This window comes from Bison bison, unplaced genomic scaffold (genome assembly GCF_000754665.1).
Source record: "Bison bison bison isolate TAMUID 2011002044 unplaced genomic scaffold, Bison_UMD1.0 scf7180017864517, whole genome shotgun sequence".
Lineage (NCBI taxonomy): Eukaryota > Metazoa > Chordata > Mammalia > Artiodactyla > Bovidae > Bison > Bison bison.
In genome coordinates this window covers 6,814,783-6,824,451 of record NW_011495070.1, presented here as the reverse complement: position 1 = coordinate 6,824,451, position 9,669 = coordinate 6,814,783, and the positions used below count along the sequence as shown (strand labels likewise).

At 39.5% G+C, this 9,669-nt stretch overlaps 1 non-coding gene across 1 annotated transcript; it reads right to left on the bottom strand.

Moving 5' to 3' along the window:
* Window positions 1–8,992: 8,992 nt before the first annotated feature.
* On the bottom strand, window positions 8,993–9,065 carry TRNAE-CUC. Its single transcript has one exon. It is a non-coding gene; the product is annotated as a tRNA-Glu (tRNA).
* Between the last annotated feature and the right edge of the window lie 604 nt (window positions 9,066–9,669).

Below are 9,669 nucleotides of genomic sequence, written 5' to 3'. Positions count from 1 at the left end.
GTAGATGGTAACTGTAGCCATGAAATTAAAAGACGCTTACTCCTTGGAAGGAAAGTTATGTCCAACCTAGATAGCATATTCAAAAGCAGAGACATTACTTTGCCAACAAAGGTTCGTCTAGTCAAGGCTATGGTTTTTCCTGTGGTCATGTATGGATGAGAGAGTTGGACTGTGAAGAAGGCTGAGCGCCAAAGAATTGATGCCTTTGAACTGTGGTGCTGGAGAAGACTCTTGAGAGTCCCTTGGACTGCAAGGAGATCCAACTAGTCCATTCTGAAGATCAGCCCTGGGATTTCTTTGGAAGGAATGATGCTAAAGCTGAAACTCCAGTACTTTGGCCACCTCATGCAAAGAGATGACTCATTGGAAAAGAGTCTGATGCTGGGAGGGATTGGGGGCAAGAGGAGAAGGGGACGACAGAGGATGAGACGGCTGGATGGCATCACTGACTTGATGGACGTGAGTCTGAGTGAACTCTGGGAGTTGGTGATGGACAGGGAGGCCTGGTGTGCTGCAATTCATGGGGTTGCAAAGAGTCGGACATGACGGAGCCACTGATCTGATCTGATGCAAATACAGTATTAATCCTTACATTTCTTTCCAAAGAAAGAATACATTGTAATGTGGTTCTTGAAGTTCTCAAAATCTCCTTTCACTGGCTTCTTAATATTTTCTACTAAGTGCCATTGAAATTTATGATCTATTATTTCAACTTCTAATCAATAATGAATTTTAAAAATGGAGAATTATACATTTGTATAAGCAGAAAAGCACTGAGGTGGGTGGGAAGAATGTGAATAGAATATAGCAATGAAAGTGAAAGAAATAAAATGACATATATCAACATGGATAAATCTCAAAAATATAATGTTGAATGGAAAATGCAAGTTGTCTGTAATGTATAATTGTTGTTTAAGTTCCTTAGTTGTGTCTGACTCTTTGCAACCCCATGGACTATAGCCCCCCGCAAGGCTTCTCTGCCCATGGGATTTCCCAGGCAAGAATACTGCAGTGGGTTGCCATTTCCTTCTCCAGGGAATCTTTCCCACCCAGGGATCTAACCCACGTCTCCTGCATTGACAGGTGGAATCTTTACCACTGTGCCATCAGGGAAGATGTGAGAATTAATACAAAGAAAGTAGAAGCAGATAGAAGAAAGAGGGAATATTTACAGATTTATCAGTAAGTTTATTGAATATAAACCCTTCTAGTATTTTAAACCATCCACTCAAAGTTAATCATTCACTACAATGACTTCAGTCAGCTGTCATTTTAAAGCAGAATGAATATTATATTTCTTTAACAGGGTAAAGAAGTATAGTAATGAGAATTCGTTCAATTATAATGTAATTGACACCTACTTAAAACATCTTAGAACTTAGGAAAAGTCACAGAGGGAATCCTTTTCTGCCTCCCTACACGAGTCCCAGGGAACTCTGTAGGAGACACAGAAAACTGAATAAATTGCATTTCCCTATCACATTCTCCACTCTCAGATAAGACAAAACCAGGGACTTCAGTGTCTAGGACTCCATGCTTCCCATGCCAGGTGGAGGGGTGGGAACAAGTTTGATCCTTGGTTAGGAAACTAAGATCCCACATGCCACCCTGCATAGCCAAAAAATAACAATAAAATTTTTTTTAAAAAGATAAAACCAGTTAGGCACTTCCCCAGTCCCTTTTGGCTTGGAAGCAGAGCTGCAAGTGACAGCCAAAATGCTCTCCTCAGCCAAAGGAGGCGGACAAGAGGTTGTCTTCTCTCCTCCTTTGGATTCCTGTCATGTAGGAGGTGAGAGAGAATCCTGGTGTGGGTCCAGGTACGAATGATAAATGACCCAGTGGAAGGAGAGTTGAATCATGGTGCATGATGGTATGGATAAAGGCATTATAGCGGGGTTTTTTTTTTGTTTGTTTTCCTCTTTGAGATTTTAAGGATTACCTATTACTTGCTTTTTTCTCCCTTGGCAAGTTTTAATTTTACAAAAATTCCTTTCCTTGAAATGGTTTGAAAATATTTGATTTTCTTCCAGGCATTTTATTGAAGCAATTTCCTGCTTTATTTTTTAAAAAATGTAAAATGTGGAATGGGGATAACAAATGATCTACCTGACTTTAGAACAAATCATGCTTATTTAAGGCCTTATCCAAAGTATCCCAAGAAAACTGCATGCTTACCATCTTTCATAATTGGTTGAAAAAGTTAAAAAAAAAAGTCTGTTACTTGTTTGCCCTATAATAAATTTGGAAAATGATTCCAGTTTCATTTTGAGCCTGCCCAAGTAATAGGACTGAGTGCTTTCTTATGATTCCTTTCTGAAATCTGTTACAGGTTCTGTGATTTGCTGAGTGATCAAAGACCTGTGATTATGCCCCTCTGCATAATCTCTCAACTGGAAATTTAAGAACAGTTTTTCTCTTTAGCCATAGCTGTTGCAGATTAAAGGCTAGATTCTCATTTTTTGTTGTCAACAGGAAATTGGGAATGGGCCATCCTGAGCTTGGAAGGGAAAGAAACGGTCCAGATTGTCCAGAGCAGTTGTTTAGTTTGCTAAGTCGTGTCCGACTCTTGGCGACCCCATGGACGATATAGACCACCAGTCTCCTCTGTCCATGGGTTTCCTTCAGCAGGGGATCTTCCCGACCCAGGGATTGAATCCCAGGGATTCAATCTCAACCCAGGGTTTGAGTCTCCTGCATCTCCTGCATTTGGCAGGCAGATTCTTTACTATTCTACCATCTGGGAAGTCCTATATATATATATATATATATTTACATATATGTATATAAATTTTATTTAATTAATTAAATAAAATGTTTGGGATATACAGGTTATTCCTGTAGGGGGCACTGCTACTGTTCTAATTAGGGTGTATGCCCCAGTAGGCTAGATGAGTTTCAGTGCTACTTAGAGCGCTAACCAGGTGGATATAAGGTTATATACCTTAGACATCACAGAGCAGGGACTTGTTTGGACAGGACCATTGCTTTTCTGGTCTTTTTCCACAGTTAATGCTGTCTTCAGGACTAAAGCATTCCCATGCTTTCACATGAACCAAAAAAAAAAAGAAAAAATTAACGTAGGTATTACATAATCAGAACACTAGTACCTACAGGCAATGATTTTTGCCACTAGTCAAATATTTTATTTGTCTCAGTTAACCCATCTGGACTGCTTTGTACTATTTTTCAACCACATAAAGTTTCACTTTATTTTAAGGCAATAGAACATAAGACAATTATGATATTCTTGGGCATTTCCTTGTTCAGAAGTGAGAAATACAAAATAAGGCATTTTATTAGATGATTTGAATTTAATTTTAATTTTTCAAGGAGAATAATACATACATCTACAGCCTAACCATTAAATTGTAGACTGGTTCCAAATAGGAAAAGGAGTACATCAAGGCTGTATATTGTCACCCTGCTTATTTAACTTATGTACAGAGCACATCATGAGAAACGCTGGGCTGGAAGAAGCACAAGCTGGAATCAAGATTGCCAGGAGAAATATCAATAACCTCAGATATGCAGATGACACCACCCTTATGGCAGAAAGTGAAGAGGAACTAAAAAGCCTCTTGATGAGAGTGAAAGAGGAGAGTGAAAAAATTGGCTTAAAGCTCAACATTCAGAAAACGAAGATCATGGCATCTGGTCCCATCATTTCATGGGAAATAGATGGGGAAACAGTAGAAACAGTGTCAGACTTTATTTTTCTGGGCTCCAAAATCACTGTAGATGGTGACTGCAGCTATGAAATTAAAAGACGCTTACTCCTGGGAAGGAAAGTTATGACTAACCTAGATAGCATATTCAAAAGCAGAGACATACTTTGCCAACAAAGGTCTGTCTAGTCAAGGCTATGCTTTTTCTAGTAATCATGTATGAATGTGATAGTTGGACTATGAAGAAAGCTGAGCGACGAAGAATTGATGCTTTTGAACTGTGGTTTTGGAGAAGACTGTTGAGAGTCCCTTGGACTGCAAGGAGATCCAACCAGTCCATTCTGAAGGAGATCAGCCCTGGGATTTCTTTGGAAGGAATGATGCTAAAGCTGAAACTCCAGTACTTTGGCCACCTCATTCAGAGAGTTGACTCATTGGAAAAGACTCTGATGCTGGGAGGGATTGGGGGCAGGAGGAGAAGGGGACGACAGAGGATGAGATGGCTGAATGGCATCACCGACTTGATGGCCATGAGTTTGAGTAGACTCCGGGAGTTGGTGATGGATAGGGGGCCTGGCGTGCTGCAATTCGTGGGGTCGCAGAGTCGGACAGGACTGAAGGACTAAACTGAGCTGAACTTATGACCCATTTAAGAGATATCATTATTTGAAAGGTATTTTCTAATATTCTTTCCATCTCTCCCCACTCCCCTGTTAAAAAACCCCAAAACCCTAAGCAAGGTTACAACTGGACCATGCAAAAGATGATTTCTGTTTCTTAAATCTGGTTACTTCTGTCTAGAACCAAGTCAAAAGTCCCTCTCTTGGGAAAGAGTCAAGGTTTTTGGAGGGCACATAGGAGCAAGGAGGGAGTTAAACCACTCCGGAGCACCAGTGGGATGACAAGGCACCCTCACTCTTGACTTGCTAGAATGAGCTAGTAAAAAGCTTTCCTTTAGATGAAATCACGCTTCTCTCAAAGATCGCTGATTCCAGAACTTGCCTGCCCTTCACTGGCCTCCAGGGTCCTTGCCTCCCTGCCAGGACAGCTATTGTGCTGAAACTCAGATAGAATCACAAGTCAAGGGCCTGGCTGGGTGCTCACTCATACATTCCTTCTTTCATTCAATCATCTTTACATAAGTCATTGTTGAGTACCTGCTGCATGGCAGGAAGTGTTCTAAACAGACATCAAAACAGACAAAAATCAACAGACTTCTATTCAAAGGTACGTTTCTATTAGCTCTGGTGCCCTGCTTTCCGTTTCCATGACTACCGATATAGGTGTCTGCGAGTATGGCTGGGGTTTGGTGTTTCTTCCAGGCACTTTGCTACACACTAGCAAAGTAATGCTCAAAACTCTCCAAGCCAGGCTTCAAAATACATGAACCATGAACTTCCAGATGTTCAAGCTGGATTTAGAAAAGGCAGAGGAACCAGAGATCAAATTGCCAACATCTGCTAGATCACAGAAAAAGCAAAAGAGTTCCAGAAAAACATCTGCCTTATTGACTATACCAAAACCTTTGACTGTGTGGATCCCAACAAACTGGAAAATTCTTAAAGAGATGGGAATACCAGACCACCTTACCTGCCTTCTGAGACATCTGTTTGCAAGTCAAGAAGCAACAGTTAGAACCGGATGTGGAACAACAGATTGATTCCAAATTGGGAAAGGAGTATGCCAAGGCTGTATATTGTCACCCTGCTTATTTAACTTATATGCATAGTATTACGTTATGTGAAATGCTGAGCTGGATGAACCACAAGCTGGAATCAAGATTGCTGGGAGAAATATCAATAACCTCAGATATGCAGATGACAACACCCTTACGGGAGAAAGTGAAGAGGAACTAAAGAGCCTCTTGATGAAAGTGAAAGAAGAGATAGAAAAAGTTGGCTTAAAACAAAACATTCAAAAAACTAAGACCATGGCATCTGGTCCCATCACTTCATGGCAAATAGATGGGGAAACAATGGAAACAGTGACAGACTTTGTTTTCTTGGGTTTCAAAATCACAGCAGGTGGTGACTGCAGCCATGAAATTAAAAAATGCTTTTTCCTTGAAAGAAAAGCTATGACAAACCTAGATAGCATATTAAAAAGCAGAGACATTACTTTGCTGATAAAGGTCCGTCTAATCAAAGCTATCGTTTTTCCAGTAGTTAAATATGGATGTGAGAATTGGACCATAAAGAAACTGAGCACTGAAGAATTGATGCTTTGAACCATGGTATTGGAGGAGACTCTTGAGAGTTCCTTGGGCAGCAAGGAGATCCAACCTGTCCATCCTAAAGGAAATCAGTTCTGAATATTCATTGGAATGACCGATGCTGAAGCTAAGCTCCAATACTTTGGCCACCTGATGCGAAGAGCTGACTCACCAGCTGACTCTGATGCTGGGAAAGATTGAAGGTAGGAGGAGAAGAGGGCGACAGAGGATGAGATGGTTGGATGCCATCACCGACTGAATGGACACGAGTTTGAGCAAGCTCAGTATGTTGGTAATGGACAGGGAAGCCTGGTGTGCTGCAGTTCAGGGGGTCACAAAGAGTCAGACACGACTGAATGACTGAACTGAACTGAACTTTTAGAAGTGATCTTCTCAATGTGGTGCTTCTGATTGATTACTTGCAGACACTTTCCCCTCTGCAAGGCATTTCATAGTATTTAGGGAGGGAGAAATTCATGCCTCAGCTTACACTGTGCCCCAGCCAATGATTCAATGTACTCCAATGTACAATGATTCAATGTACCTCCAATGATTCAAGTACTTTGGAAAGGTCTGGATCATCAGCTACATTGTCCCTTCCCTACAGTAAATTTTCCCCAAGGATTTTCCTCTCCCACTGCCACTTTTTAAAAATTAATTAAAAAAAAATTAATAAAAATTAATTTTTATTGGAGTATAGCTGCTTTGGGCTTCACAGATGGCTCAGTGGTAAAGAATCTACCTGCCAAACAGGAGACATGGTTTCAGTCCTCTGGTCAGAAAGATCCCCTGGATAAGTAAATGGCTACCACTCTAGTATTCTTGCCTGGGAAATCCCATGGACAGAGAAGCCTGGTGGGCTAAAGTCCATGGGGTCACTAAAGAGTCAGACACAACTTAGTGACTAAAGTAGCAACAATATTGCGTTGCTACTGCTGCTAAGTTGCTTCAGTCGTGTCCGACTCTGTGCAACCCCATAGACAGCAGCCCACCAGGCTCTGCCATCCCTGGGATACTCCAGGCAAGAACACTGGAGTGGGTTGCCATTTCCTTCTCCATTTCGTGAAAGTGAAAAGTGAAAGTGAAGTCGCTCAGTCGTGACCGACTCGTAGCAACCCCAAGGACTGTAGCCCACCAGGCTCCTCCATCCATGGGATATTCTAGGCAAGAGTACTGGAGTGGCTTGCCATTGCCTTCTCCGATTGTGTAGTAAGGGGTAATTTTTTAAATTGGAGGATAATTGCTTTACAATGTTGTGTTAGTCACTGTACAGCAAAATGATTCATATATATATAGCATATGCTTATCTTTTCTGTTTTGGATTTATTTCCCATTTAGGTCACCAAAGAGTATTGAGTAGAGTTCCCTGTGCTATACAGTACATTCTCATTAATTATCTATTTTATATATAGTATCAAAAGTGTATATATATCAATCCCAATCTCCCAATCCCTCCCACCCGCTCTTTTCCCCATTGGTATTCATATGTTTGTTCTGTATGTCTGTGTCCTTATTTCCGCTTTGCAAATAAGTTTTTTTGTCTCATTTTTTCTAGATTTCACATATATGTGTTAATACACAATACTTGATTTTCTCTTTCAGATGCATTTCACTCTGTATGATAGTCTCTAGGTCCGTCCACATCTCTATAAATGACCCAGTTTTGTTTCTTCTTATAGCTGAGGAATATCCCACTAAATATATGTACCACATCTTCTTCCTCCTTTCCTCTGTTGATGAACATTTAAGTTGCTTCCATGCCCCGGCTGTTGTAAATAATGCTGCAATGACCCCTGAGGTGCATGTGTCTTTTTTTTTTTTTTTTGCGTGTGTCTTTTTGAATTATGTTTTTCTCTGTATATGGCCCGTATCTCCCACCGTCACTTTAACTGTACAACTCTTATCAGGCTTCACACAGCCTTCTTTGCCATCAGACATGTGCTACAAATGTGATCTTAGAAGGGAGGGTCCACATCCAAAACTCTAATCTCACAAAGGTTTGTGCTTTTTTTTCCTCCCACCTCTATGTAATTTTGTAGATGTAAATAAAAATGAGAATAGAATACTTTTCAGCTTCACTGGACAGCATCCAAGCTCAAAGTCCAATTGTTGTTGCCTCTTTTTATCTAAGTGTCTAAGCTCCTTTGTTAAGCTAAAATAATCTCCCATTATATATGAAATATTTCTGTTGTTCATTTGCTCAGTTGTGTCCAACTCTTTGTGACCCCATGGATTGCAGCATGCCAGGCTTCCCTGTCCTTAACAGTTTCCTGGAGTTTGCTCAAACTCATGTCCATTGAATCAATAATACCATCCAGCAATCTCATCTTCTGTCGCCCCCTTCTTTTGTTCTCAATGTTTCCCAGCATCAGGATCTTTTCCAATGAGTCTACTCTTTGCATCAGGTGGCTAAAGGATTGGAGCTTCAGCTTCAGAATCAGTCCTTCCAATGAATATTCAAGGTTGATTTCCTTTAGGATTTAAGTATAATATATATATATACACACACACACATATATAATAAACATTTCTACTAAAGGTGACTTTTTAAAAAGCTATTTGAATATTTCCTGGTTTTTTATTTTAAATTAAGTTATTCCCATGTGCTTGCTTCAGGAGCACATATACTAAAAGTAAGCTCTTCCCAATTTTTCTTGTAAAAATAATGTATAATCATTTTTAATTAAAAAAAATGTAGAGAGACAAGAATATAAGCAATGTTTTACTAACCAAAGGAAATGATACTTATAATTCCATTACATTTTATATATTCCTATCTCGCAAAAATATTTTAAAATAATTTTTAAATAAATTATGGTCCCCCATATAGAAAAACATAGTGTATTAAAAAGTTCCCAGTTTTCCCCCCAATAGCATTGTTTAACCACTAAATTGTGGCTGTCCTCCTAGAAATTCCTATGTGTACTTAAACATAATTTCAGTCTTTTTGAAAACATAGGGTTTTGGGGGGAGGCTGGTTTACAAAACGTTATCTTTCTTTTTTTTTCAGTAATTATGTTGCGGCATATTTTACGTATCACATATTTCACTCAAGTGTGGAATTCAGTGATTTTTTTTTTTTTTTGGCCACACCATGTGGCTTGTGAGGTCTTAGTTCCCCAACCAGGGATTGATCCTGGGCCTTCCATGATGAGAACATGAAGTCCTAACCACTGGACCATGAGGGAATTCCCTCTGATTTTTAATACAATTATTTTACTGTTTTACATGTGCAACTATCCCCATATATTCCCATGTTTTAAAATACTTCCATCACTCAAGATTCTTCACACACATTTACTGTCAACCTCTGTTCATCTGAACCTCAGCCCAGGCATATACTAACTTTCTGTCTATAGCTTTGCATTTTCTGGGCATTTTGTATAAATGGAATCATACAAAATGTAGTTTCTTGTACCTACATTCTTTCACTTAGCATAATACATTTTCAGAAAGTGGAGAAAAATGTTTATGAATACTTAATAAGTTTTATTTGAAAATTATCTCTCACAGGTAAATACAAAGAAGTTTTATTACTGTCAATGTTAAGGCAAGAACTAACAGTAATTTTCAGCTGTTGAGATCCAGTGCAAGATATCCAAATTTTTTGACATTCCACTCTTCCCTCTAGTGGCCAAGATGAAAAAAGCATATTGTGTTCGTTGCTAGTCCAAACACATTCTAGAGTCTTCAAATGCTCCTGGATGATAGACATTACATTTGGGAATTTCATGTAAGAGAGATTTCCTTTTTGTTTATTAGAGGCCTTTTATAAAGCAGGTTTCCTGAGAG